This window comes from Echeneis naucrates, chromosome 16 (genome assembly GCF_900963305.1).
Source record: "Echeneis naucrates chromosome 16, fEcheNa1.1, whole genome shotgun sequence".
Lineage (NCBI taxonomy): Eukaryota > Metazoa > Chordata > Actinopteri > Carangiformes > Echeneidae > Echeneis > Echeneis naucrates.
Genome location: NC_042526.1, coordinates 12,132,354 through 12,146,820, shown reverse-complemented (window position 1 = coordinate 12,146,820; position 14,467 = coordinate 12,132,354).

Below are 14,467 nucleotides of genomic sequence, written 5' to 3'. Positions count from 1 at the left end.
TAAATAAATAAATAAATAAAAAACCATCCAGCTTGACTGATTGACATGGCCTTAAACACAGGGATGCATTTATAATGCTACACTTAAAGAAACCTGATCCTTTTGTTTCCACTTCAAATAATCTTAGTATACTATCCATGTACAATATGACCCTTTCAAAAAGGTAAGCACTGCAGTACATCAATTATTTATTAAACTGCAGCATTAACGGTTGACATTAAACTTCAAGCCAAGTTCTCTGATGTGTAGGAGGAAGTCTTAACCTCAAACACGTTGTAAGCAAAGTGTTAAGTTATCGATTAACGTTGGGAAACACAATTCTGTGAATCTTGTTTCAGTGTTTTGAAAATACAAATTTAAGACAGAGAATGAAACAACTACAAATGAAATACAGCTTGGCTGTGGGCAAAGATCAACCTTCAAGGTTGTTCACTCATTTTCAGAGTTACATAAGGGGAATCAAAGTGAGTAGATACAATAATCCTTTAACAGGAAACTACATGGAGAATCCTACAAGAAGTCAAACCACCTCCAAATGTATTAGCAACACTATTACAGTGTTTACAATGCAGTGCTTTCCACAAATTTTCAACAAACATGCTACAGCTCTAGGGTTAGCATTTACACTGAGACAATTTGCTAGAATATATCATTTAACTGTGAACTACTGCACTGGTGTTGATTTAAGATACTTTAATGTGAAATGTAGAACTTACAGCACTTGCTGTTATTAAGCTATCATATATCTTACAGTGCCCATGCCAGAAAACAGGCCCAGAGGCTTTAACGATACTGCCACAGCACACTAAAACCTTAAGATGATTAGTGATATTCTTAAAGCCTAGCCCACTGATAATGTGTTTAAAGAAGCGATACGGCTTTTCCAAGCTTTGAGTTCAAAGTCTGAGAAGCATGGGGTCAGAATGCCAATGGGCTAAACAAAGAGTAGCCAAAATGGGCTTTGAGGGATTTCAAACTCAGGCCCCTGAACCCCTTTGATCAAAACAGGAGCTATGGCCATAGAAATACTGAGTATAAAGTGCCTGGGACTGTGGTTGTGCTGCCAAAGAATGGTGAGTTTTCCATGTAGGATAAGACACTATATGTTCAGTAACACATAAAAGATTGCAGAGTGGGAAGCTAAGAAGGATGAAAACTTTCATTATAATAATTCTCAAGGCTGCAACAAATGGGACCAGATGACCCTAAGCTCTGATAGGTGCCAGCAATAACTCAAACTTAAAACTAAAGTCTGCAGTCTCGCATTTCTTCATCAAGTTGTACAGTATGAGTAGTTTAGTCTATTTTAAAACCCAAAGGACACAAAAGATAAATGCGACCTATAGATGTTTTAATTTGCAATTACTTTTAACTAAAGTTTTGGATAATCTAATAAAAATAATTACACATTAAATAAGTCAGATGGCTAAATCATTTTCACCATCTGTTCTATGGATATTCAGTGTTAATTGTGGAAATATCCATCTAGCTAATTAGGTCTACTTTGACTGAGCAAGTTTCCTGTTTAAGTCAATGTGCATGATGCAGCAAACAAGAACAAAAATGATTCCAACTCAAACTGATTTTCCTTATGCACACTATCTGAGCTATTAAGTGGGGTGTAGTTTAATGATCAATCAGGTAGCTGCAGGTAATCCAACTACGTTCAATAAATGGCCAAATCTAACAGTGAGACTAATAGTACAGTGTTCAGTGCCATTAATAAATCTTTTTCATTTAATGTCAAGATACCTGAAGTCGTTAAATGAAAATGAGCAAATAATCTAAAATCATGCTCAATCACAAACTCAATTATGCATGTTTATTATCATCCTGTCAGTTATAGTCTAACACCTCTAGGCAGCCACATCAACAACTGATTAGTGCGAGAGACAACCAAAATGACAAAGAGAACTTATGATGGAGAGACAATTAAATTCAGACAATTTCAATTAGCCTACACAATATTTCTTTTTATATATTTCCTCATCACCCTGGTGGTTAGACAGATCATATTTAAAAAAAAAAAAAAAAAAAAACTACAGAGGGTGCACGGTGAACTGTTAAGTGTGACTGTATCACAGCAGCACACACACATTATAATTAAGACTGTCAAAAACATCCAAATACAATATGGCGCAAGTGCTGCACGTAGGAGAGTGCAGCATAACAAGCACACTTGTGAATCACTGCCTCCCCTTTACTAGTAGACGTACTACTACAACTACTATTACAGCTACGACTACTAATACTACAACTCCGGAGTACTGCGTCAGACAAATTACCAGTTCACTGTTTGGCATGTAACTGCCCATAGCACCACAAGTTAATGACCGCTAGTCATTTCCTCAACAAAAAAAAAAAAAAGTCATTCACAACTTCCAATATCCTGAGGTCATGTCATATAATTACTGGTTTGTCCAACAAACTCTTACTGACAGGGAAAGCAACAAATTTTCACTTTCCACTAACTAAAATCATTAAAAGATCAGAATTCTTGCAGGAAAAATCAATTAAATAATTAATCTATTAGCAAAATAGTTGCAAGATTCATTTTTAACATCGCTAGGATGCCCATAGCATACCACAGCAAAGATTGTCATAAATACCAGGTGTACCTGGATTCAAGTCAAGAAAGCCCTGAATGTTTGTCACACCTTTTCTTCACAAATGTCCACTGTCAACCAAGCCATTATAAAGCTGACAGATATCTCTGGTTACACTCTTCATCGTTCCTCTGCTGACAAAGTCATCCTTCCTCATGCCCTCTAAATATTTATGCTGATGGTTTTTGCCATGGAGGACATCTTTCTATATGTACATAACGAACAAAAACTCATTCCGCTATTCCATTATTTAGTCGATTACCACTGACAGATACCTCCTGATGACACAAAGAGATGGGATGCACAGAATATAATAGGTATCTTGTTTTAATTGCTCAAATTTTCCCCCTTTTTTTTTAAGGTGACAGGGCCATTACTCCAAAGTCACGACTTATCAGTGGTATCGCTGAGGATTAATGGTTTCACTTGTGCTGGTAAGAAATGTTTAAGTTGTCCCGATTATCAGTGCAAGAAAAAGAATAATGGTTATTTGTCATTGTGTTAAGCAGCTGGAGAGAGAGTAATCTAACAAACATTCAGTTAAGAATGTGATTAACCCTTTCTGGTGTGGCTGAATGGATTGTGTCATATTCTGTATGTTTTGTTCTTCACATGCTAGAAATAAATAATCTAATGCTTCTAGCAACCAGCAGCATTTAAGAACAAAAATACAGTCAAGGAAGAACCAACAGAAACAAGAAGAAATTGCCTTTGTACCATCACAGTAAATATTACAGCAGTTGAATGAAAAATTTTACCATCTCATAGCTAAACATTAAAGAATATGGCACTAAGTAAAATGAAAACATTGATTATGATGATGATTTAAACATTTAGAATTGAAATAGAAATTGAGACTTATAGTTTGTTTGCAACAAAAGCAATTACCACCACCAATAGCTGCCATGCAACCTATTTAACACATTTGTCTCACAAAGGAATTTTTTTTTTTTTTTCCAGCGGTACAGTCCCTGAAGCTTTTATGCTGGTTGTGCAGGCTTGCTCCAGTAATCTGTACATTATTTTCCTTGTCTATCACCTTTATAGTATCTATTAGCCACTCTCTTCTATCTGTTTGTGGGGCATTTTCTCTTCCTTTTCCCCATGAATGTTTTATATATTGGAGGGAGAATGATTGTTCTTTGCAATGAGGCCAGCACATGGCCTCAGTAAGACAAATTGCTCCAGAACGTCTAAATGGCAGTCAATGATAACTCATTGTAAGGAGAGTAAGTGACTTCCAATGGAGTGGATAGGGGACAGAGAATAATGGCAGACCACAGGTGAAAAATAGATGTTTGGCTCGGTGTAATTACTCCATTAGGGGGCTCTCTGTTAATCTACCAAACCACAGCAAGTGTTTTTACAGCAATGAGGAGGTGACAGGCGAAAATGACTGCAACTGGACAGAGAGGAGCCCCGCTACCTCCCCAATCACAACACACACTATCAAGTGTTTACTAATGGACAAATGTACTCTCAGTCTGCGCTCTCCGGCAGCATCCCACATGTGCTACTCCAGTTTCAAGTAAGTGTGGTGATAGATGTATTGATGAAGTTCATCATTGAGCTGACATATTAATTACCTGCAATATGGTCCCATGCATTCAGAGTGCTTTAACCTCCTCTCGCTCAGTTGTGTTCTGGGGGATGGATCAGCTGTGCGCCTGTTATACATGAAAATCTGGGTTAGAACAAAAAAAGGGACAAAGGAAAAACCCACCCGCTGGAAATCAACACCCCCATTCTGCTGATTTCCAGACAAACATAATGATAACAATTTTTTGACCATTTGGTGTCTGCTGCTTCCGCCTGTGGCAATCTAGACAAAAGAAGCCTCGAAAGAAAAAAAAAAAAAAAATGGACCAATATGGTCTTAAGAGTTTATTCTGACCACACAATCTGTTTTCTCAAGTCAACTTTTAAAACACTGCTATGAGCAGTGCCCACAGCTTTATCACTGAAGCTCAGCTTGACCTTGTGTTCACCTTTATACTATCTCCCATCTGTTTAGGTTCCACCCTAGAATCCATCCCAGTTGGCTGTAGGCCCACTTTGCATTGGGCTTTCTCAGTGGAACCCTGAACAAAACCCTGTAGGAGCAAAAAGACTTTGTGTTCGGCCTATTTCAGAGAATTTTCATCTCACATCTCACTGTTTCTTTTTCAACGCCCAACAATCTTACTCTGTCTTTTCAGGCCGGTTCCCATGTGCAACATAAAGATGCCCCAGCTAAGAGATTTCCCCTTCTTCTACTGCAGCTCCTCATTTGACTTGAATCTGTCTAGTCCTCCAGAATACAGCAATGTTAGCAAATGCGGTCAGTTCCGCAGCCTATTTTATAAGAAAAAGGAAAGAAGTAACCACACACAAAAAAAGAAGAAAAAAAAAATCAATACAAAAACAAAAAGGTGACAAAATTTTGTCAACTTTTGGTTGCTTTAATTGGCCTTACATGGGCAATGAACTTATTTAAAAAGTGATTGAAGACTCTGCACATTATCTGCAGCAATGCTGATACAAACGCTCCCAGCAAGTCATTCAAGAAGTAAACTGACCTTCAAGTAGATAAAAAAAGGCATTGAGAGCTGTCAGCAGGCAGGTGTACACAGCACAGAACACACACTAAGCCACCAATAGAGGGAAATACAAGGCGTCCAGCTGGACAATTTTCACCGCCCCAGAAGCTACAGGTTGCGGTGAGGGGACTTGAGATGCTAAGGACAGTGAGAGGTGCCATTATCACTCAGCGCTGAAAACGAGCACGCTGACCCGATTAAAGCGAGAATTTCTGGGTCACGGTCTTGTTTTTCTATGCTTAATTTGTCCATCGATAGAGACACGGTCCGTGCCTTGCACCTACCTGTAATATTATCTTTCTAAAAGTCGCGGTCCAGACAGGGACCTTGTCACTGTAACCCAACACGGACCGACTGTGTGTGTGTGTGTGTGTGTGTGTGCGGGATTGGCCCGCAGCAGCTGGGGAGGAAACGCCGGCCGGCCTGCCGGCACTCTCGGCGCCGCCGGTGGAAGTTGCGGGCTGCGGCGCCGCTCAGTGGACGCTCCGGGATCAGGAGCCGGCTCCTCTTCCTCACCCTGTCCCTCTCACTTACGGCAGCCTTCCGGCCATGCAAGAAATATGCTACATTTTCTCCCAAGTTTGCAAAGCATGAGCGTTTTTTGGAACACATCCAACCCAATACTATTTTTCGTTTGTATTTCTTTTGAAAATGAATTCGGAGTATAATAATAATAATAGTATGTGGTTCTCTTTAATATGCAATGGGATACTCAATTCATCCACATTGTTTTAATGATAGATAGATAATGTGAACCAATCTCAGTCACACACTAGTTTTGCTTTAAATAGAAGTAATATACAGTGAACATTATATTCCACCTGAGCTAATACTGGTTAGCTTGTGTTGGTGGCCTTTGGTGTCTGTGGTCGAGTCTTCTCATGGCTTCCTTTGCATGAGGCACACTGTCCTTCATCTAATGCTAATGTGGTACAAAAAAGATATCCAGCTTTAAAGACATGGCAGTCAGTTAAAAGAAGGCCGTGGTTACTGTTTGAAGCCATAAATGTGACAGAGGACTTCAAGAGGAAGACCCAAGACTGGCAGTCTAAAGATGAGTGAGAGGCAGTCAGGCAACATGTTTTTTTCCCATCCAGAGGGATATTCTGTGGCCAAGCTTGATTATTAGAGATGAAGGACAGGCTGAGAGGATGTGGGATTGTTAAATCCTTGAATCCTTTCACCAAAGCCCCCTCCTATAACATTCTTCTGCACTCCATCTCAGTGCATTTATGGTGCGCCCTTGATTTCCCTCTTTTTTCTTTCGAAGGCTGAATGATATTCAGATTCCAAATGATATGCAAAATCCAGCAGAGAAATATAGGAATATAATTTGGCACACTTCGAAGTATTTAGGAATAACATTGTGATATAAATTTGTTAAGTTTATCTTCCAAAACTCAATAAACGTCATACAGTCTGGAATTCATGCATTGGCAAGAATTCATAGGCTCATCTCACTGATAACTAATCACTCCAATATACATGCAGACAGCACTTCAACTCCACGGTGTTATGGGACACCCTGGCTGTGGATTCAAAACCTCTGCTCTTCTTGCTATGAGAGGCTGTGGTTTATTTGATGCCCTGTCCATTATTGCCAGCATATTTGAAAAGTGCTAAGCCTTGAAACGAGTCCCATATTATTTCAGGCCGGCCTGAATATTTCACGACAGGAGGCAGAAAATGAGACCTTCCCTCAAGAGACTGCCTGCAGTGCATTCTACTTGGTGCAGCAATGGGAAGGTCCCATACTGTGCAAAACACATTTGAACAAACAATTGTATATTTATCTGCCACACTTGTGAGATTTTTCTTTTTTACATGGGTTGTTGTATTGTGCAGGAGAATGGGACAAACTTGATGGATACTGTAAATTGATGGAAGTTTTGTGTTTGCCAGGATTGGTATCAAGACACACATCAGGGTACAGTGAGTAATCAGCGACCCATAAAATAAGGTGTTTTATTTCAACCCCAGGAGGAGAGAAACTGAAGATCCCTTTGAGTTATACCCAGTGTATAACAGCAGCAGGCTAAAAACAGGAAGATAACCAGATTGATTCTTGAATCACCCATGCCTGGTTGAAATCGGATCTCGGTCTTGCAAGATTAGCCAACGACATTGTCTGTTTTCCGGTGCATGATTCCATAAATGTGTAACAGAGAAGACTGTGGGCCCAGTTGCTGTCTGGTAACAGTGCTGTTGTCTTTTGACTTCTTCATGAGAGTGTTGTTGAAGTAGTGCAGTGGCAGCGAAACTATCTAAATTGCTTGCAGGCACAGTGTTCACAAGTTCAAGAGTGGCAGGACAAGGAGAAATCCTGAGAAATGAACTTAAGGAACATATGTAGGTGTGTTAAACTCGCCCACTCAGACTGCCCTCTACATATTTATATATCATTACTGTTTGAAACACTGCAGCCATATTTTTATTTGTTGTCGCAAGCAACAATAAAACTATAGATTTGGATGTGCACTATGGTCAAAAAGGCAATCTCTGTGGAGATGATGGGTTCTTTTATCTACCAGAATATTTTTTGCTCATTGACATTTGATTTGGTTTATCCATCTTTGATTTATAAAATTGTTATCAAAATAAAAATGCCTGCCCATTACAATTTAAAGTTGACATATAAAATATGATAAAAATTTTATTTCATAATATTGAACAAACTCGATTTGCACCTGAAAGTAGATTTTGCTTCAGGAAAAAAGTCAAACAACAAAGCTTTGCTTAATCATTGAAACTTCAGCTGACTGTGACCTTTGGAGAGGATCTATATCTCCGTTCCTGGAAGAAATGATGTGGATGGCAAGCACTTGTGTCCTTTGTGTTTTGTGAAGATATTGAGTGTTTGAAGTGTTAACACTGACACTAAGTCTTTGGGGCGAGCAAGTGAAGGAAACATGTCACACAACAGGATGGGACTTGGATCTTTCCTTCCCCTTTTCTGACCTTTGACCGTCACTCGTTTGCAGGCCCGCTGCACCCACTGGCTACTTAGTGGCAGTGTCTGTGCTGATCATATAAGCAATATTAGTAACAATACCAATATTAGAAATTATTTGTATTTGTAAAGCACATAAAAAAAACTCTACAAGAACAAAATCAAATCAAATCCCAAGATAACAGATAAAAAAGGAAATATGTCAGCAATTATTATAACTGAAATTCAGGAACAGGAAGTTGAAATTAATACTTTGGCCAAAGATATAAAATAAACACTCCATCAAAGTCAAAGTAGAAGAAAAGCAGGGAATCAAAAGATGTCATTGATATGCCATCCTCATTTCTTCAGGCAGGTCACTACACATTCTTTGGGGATCCTGACTGTCCCAAAGGACCGACAAGATACTTGGCTAATAATTGGACACTTAGCTAACTGCTTTCTTTCATTTAATTTGTTTAGAGGGTTTAAGTGTATCATAAATCCTTTATGTTGCAGTAATCTGAAGATTTCTAAAAATGTTATTCAAAGTGAATCACATGAATCTCATGGAAATTAGACTGTCAACAAGCTGCATAATTTACAATATGAACCTTTTGCAACATTTCAAAATAACAATTTCTGTCCTAATTTCAAGGCTCATTCAATCTGCTTTTATCCTCATGGTGACTTCAAGAGTCCCTGCCGTCTATTAGGCATCTGCTGTCATGGAAATGACCTTTGTTAATGAATCTTTGAATTTTGGTTGACAATGTTTTTGTGTGATCTCTCCATATTATATGCCTGCAGTAGCTTGGCTGACATAATCCATTGAGGCCACACATAAAACAGTGTGCCATCTGCACCTGGAGCATAGCTATCAGCTCTGCCGCCACCCCACCCCCCCATACTGTCTTTGCTTGAGCTTCCTCCTGCCTGTGTGTAGCCTGACCCTGCTCTTCCCGTTCCAGGCTACAGAAGCCAAACCAAAGTCAGCTTTCAAGGGGGACTGTCTGCTCAAATCAAGTCAGAGGCCTTTTTAGAATCGGTTCAGAGATCATAGCAAGTAGAAGTCAGGGAAGAGGATGACCCTCTCCTCGAGGCTTGATCGGATCTTGGCCCACTCAAACCCAGCAGGGCTCAGTCTCTGGACAGTTTTGTCTCTGCAGGCTTTGACTCTGTGATGGTGCGAATGAAAGAGGGCACCAAGAGAGCAGCAGTTCTGATGTGTCAGGCTCAATGTCCTGGCAGACTCGCAGAGCAAAGTGGGCAAAGTTAAGGACACAGCCAGCAGGCACAGGACCAGAACAAGACCCCTATATTGTGTGACATGTCATCTAATGGCTGTCCTTTTGTTTTAAATTTATGCATCGGAGATAAGTTGGGCTCAGTGACATACGCCACAAAGCACAAGAGTAATAAGCACGTTAGCATGCTCTTTAATAGCTCAAATGAGCATAGTGTTGAAAACTAAAATGATTTTGTTACCATAAGTGTAATTACGATCCCTTATTAGTATACATTACCATCTGTTCACTTATGATAAACATCTCTTATATCCATAAGTGATTAGAATTATCTTGATTGATTTTCACTCCATAAAACAAACTAAGTGTTCCATATTACTTTCTTAAATGGTAAAAACATGAGACTATTGCTGTGGTTTCTTGCTTGTTTTGAAGTGGAACAACAGATGTTACAAGACTTTTGAATTCTACTCACTGTAAACATGGCTACATATCGGAATAGAGAGCGCCAGTTGTGTCTTGTTGACTCACAGGATTATTCACCCTGTGTTTCTGACCCTTCTCTACTTGACTTGGACTCCCTTCACTCCCACCTCCACAGATCTCAGCATTCATTAAGATTATGTATTTACTTTAAGCCTGCCACCTCTTTGCATAATGGCAAGCAGGTTCCCCGGCTGGCACAGTGTGTTTCAAGTGCTCCGTGAGGGTAGGACTGAATTTTAAACATGATGTGTCTTGCCTCGAAGTTGACCTTGCACAAAAAGCCCAGTGATCTCATTCTTCGCTTCAGTAGAAAGCTGCTGATTCTCTCTGTTGCAGTGTTGCTCCTGTAAGAAAGGAGCCCTGTATGGCCTGCATATCACTGCAGGCTACTTCTACAGACTCCCTCCACTCTCTCTCTCTCTTTTTTTTTTTTCAGCAAAACGGAAGGGCAGGGAAAATGGCACAATTCATAATGCTTTGATATGGAAATCTAGGTTAATTTCTCTCTCCAAAGGGAGTAATTTACAAACAGAGAATATAATCCAGCTAAATGCAGGAAAGAGAGAGCAGCCATTTTATACTTCAGCAGAGTGATACTTATATGCAGTGATAGCAAACATGATAAAGCTATCATTTACATTCTGAGCCTGATGATCATGTATCTTTGTTAATATTGTGTAGTGTAGCTGTTAGAAGTCACCAGTCACTTGTGTCACCAGAGTAATTTACATGTATATCACCCAGCTCCCACAGGAAGTAACTTTATCACAGACTTTCTTAAGGCCATTTAACTTTTATGCCATCAGAGGTCACGGTTGCCCCCCACCCCTTATACATTACAGTATTTTGACTACTCATATGGATCATAACAATTAGCACTGTATTGAGCTTTAACATGGCCCCGGGCAGCTTTGTTTGGCAGAAGTGTCTATTAGGGCACAAGGGACATACAGTGAATGAGACAAATTTTTATAATAATTTTAAAATAACCTCACAAAAACAGCACTTAAATTTGATATTTGTAGAGTCTAGATACAGTTGCCACAACCAATGTAAAGCTGTTAGGATAAGACTTCCTTCAATAACTCTTTAAATGCCCATCATTGTGTCTGTATCATTTCATCCCTGGCTTTATGTGACTGAAAGCATTTATTACAGTGACACCCAACAGTTACTTTGATACCGTGCCTGTCAGTCTTAGGCATTTCCAAGCTGTCCTGTGCAAGTAAGGGTTATGAAGGTTAATATTTCATAGTGCTGAAAATTCAAATGATGACAAGATGGTTCATTGATGAATGACTGATAGTTGACCCCATATTTCACTTGTCATTTTGTCCACTAAAGCTTTCTCAGACAAGGTTTGTCACAAGAGGTTCGCAGCTTAACCCTCATTTTCACTGTCTGTCCTCACTGTCTGTGCTACAGCTGATGACTCAGGTCCTTATTACAACTCATCATCAAAATCTGATTAAACCTGGATTTGTTCTCTCTTCTTAATTTAGGACAAATGTCAATACATATGCATGTGCCTGTGTCCTGTGTGTCTGTTCATAGACATAAAATACTACATGCCCAAGTACATGTCTTTTAATGTGCAGGTTTGTGAACTCAAATCAGACAAATACTTAGCTGCGGTACGAATGTCGTAGGTTAGCAAAATTACCAATGTCACTGTATTTTAATGCCTTTTAATTGGTTATTTTAATATTTATAGCAACACAATGTCAGTAAATGCAAGTATAGTATAGCAAGTATGCAAGTATATGCAATAACATCTGCATTATTACAACTAGCCCATACTTTCAGGGGAAATTTTGAGGACACTTATGGATACCTCAGTTGGGCCATTTAAGAAAGTGCCAATCTATACATAAACTTTTTAATATCCACTTGGGTGTTAAACATAATAATGACTAATGTGTCAGTGTTTCATCCACGGCTTCTTTCCTCTAGTCTCAAAGCAACTGAAAAGTCTGTTTTTACAGGTTTCAGGCTTTTAAACATTTTTATCCATTTTAATGCTAAACATGCCAGCGTAATAATGTTTTCAAAAGTACAGGACCGCAGTTTTGGTGCAAGGTCACCATCCTGACCTATTAAGAAGTACTTGGAAAACACAAAAAAATAGTATCGATTTAGTAATGACAAGGTTACTTTTAAGGACAGATGGTGTAATGTCTCCTCTGTTAATAATGACCTTTAGAGAAAGACACTTTTAGACTTCAATACATGCATTACCTCTGCACTGTCACATGCTATTTTTTCAGATGGCTTTTAGATGGTAACCTCATCAGGTCATGGTTGGCCCACAGTATGCCACTGCCTTGTGGAGGTCTTGATACCCACATCTTGCCTGTGGGCTTTGCTCTTTATGGGCTTCAGCTGGAGGATACATCGGTGAAACCTCGCAATGATGAGGGCAATAAGTCTTTCAGAGGCAAGTCAAGTCAAAGCATAGCTTGACACAACTAATGATAGTTCAGAGTCAAAGGGTAAAATACATGCTTGGCTCTGAAAAGGTCAACTCAGCCCAACATGTCACAAACAATAGTGCAATTTAAGTTGAATTTAAATTTTGGGTCAACATTAGTTATCCATAGTGAAACATTTTTCAAGATTATCACAAAGTCTGTAGTTATATATCGTGCTTATGTACATTGTTTTGATTCATGAACTCCAATTTAGTGACACAAATTATCATTGTGGCGGCACGGTGGCATAGTGGTTAGTGCTGTTGTCCCACAACAAGAAGGTCGTGGGTTTGGTTCCCGGGCCTGGGGCCTTTCTATGTGGAGTTTTCATGTTTCCCCCGTGCCTGTGTGGGTTTCCTCCCACCAACCAAAGATATCATGTTTGGGTTTATTGGTGACTCTAAATTGTCCGTAGGTCTGAGTGTGAGTGGTTGCTGGTCTCTGTCTGTCTCAGTATGTTGGCCGGCGGGCTGTCTAGCGTGTACCCTGCCCTCACCTAATGTGAGCTGGGATTGGCTCCAGCAACCCCTGCGACCTGGAAAACAGATAAACATTATAAGATGAAAAAAAGAAATATCACTAATATTGCTCCTCGCACAAAATTTCTTGACGACGGCACGCTGATGTTTCCAGTTTCAAGCAAAAATATCACCACTATCACAACCTTCCCCTTCTCTTTCATTGGATGGAGCCTATTGGAGCAAACAGGATGCCCCTGTTAGGTCTCCCTCCTGCTTAGCATCGGCATCACTGCACCACACAGCCATTAACCACCATTACCGGCCAGGGCCATTTCATGGTCAAAGAGCATTTTAGTGTTAGCTCTCCCTGGGGCGACAAAATCAGCCAAGTGAGATTCAAGCCTGCTCTACTCCATATGCTATGTTTTACATTTTCCCTTTTTTCAGCTTATTTTATCCCCTATCTCCTTGTTGTGCACTTTGACTCTGTAAGTGTAAGCACAATTCAACAATATGTGATAAATGGCATGTATTTCTGTGAACTTTACAAACAAAAACTGCACATACTTGATGGACTACGATGAAATCACTGCAAGAATGATGTTTGCAACCAATCACAAAAGACCAAATGCGTTTATAAGACATTATGTGATCCCCAAATGTCCTGGATTCTGATATTGGGAATCAACAGTTATCAATACAGTTACTGCTGATTTATTGTTATTGGCTGAGACCACTAATGGAACACTAACTCCTCCTTACATCACAGCACATTAAAATTTTCATGGCCTGGTTGTCAGGATGAACCTTTTCAACCCTGCTCAACTGTCTATCCACAAAGTCTTCAGCAAAGGTCAGATAATGTGAACACAGAGTTAGGAAATGATTAGGTTGTGTTATTTCCAAGATGTAAGAACTCTTCATTGCTGTTTTCTGTGCCTCTGTTGGTAGCTCAATCCTGCCAGTCTCTGTTAGATTCTGCTCACCTGAACTCACAACCACTTCCACCTCATCAGGACCTTCTCACTTACCCACTCACTTCTTGCCAGATTGTTCTAAGCCCTCATGCAAGACTTTCCAGTACTCTTAACAGACGGATCCACTCTCTGACCCATCTCCCCTGGAAAACCGACCAGCCTTCTCAACCTGAGCTTCTCTGTTGTTTGCTCCCTGCCTGCTCCCCACCAGCCTGGTTCCCCTCCCAGGAGGGCTCAGCCCATTCAGACCTTTGCAACCAGCATTTGCACCAGGTCAGTGGCATCCAGCTTTTGGGTCCAAACCCAGAACTCTCGCACAACTCAGTTCAAATCAGTTTCACAATCACAAAAATCAATATTGAATATATATAAATATTAATCAATTTATCATGGGATATCGGTTTTCCTTAGGTCAAGGCACAGGACTTGTTTAGGTTTACGTTAAAATTTGTTCTTTCATGTTGGAAGTCTTTTTTGTCAAAAAACAGGCCAAAAATGCTTTTTTTTTTTTTTTTTTTTTTTGCCAGAGAAGGAAACAGATTTTCGTTGGTGTCTCCACAGAAGCATCAAACATCTCATTCTCATCATTAAAACACAGAGGGGAAAATAAGTGATGTCTGATGCAGGAGCCCACAATCAGAGACTTAATCTGGCCAATAGCTGCAATATCACTCACTCTTGCCTCTGCGCTTCAGAAACGATAGAACCCCC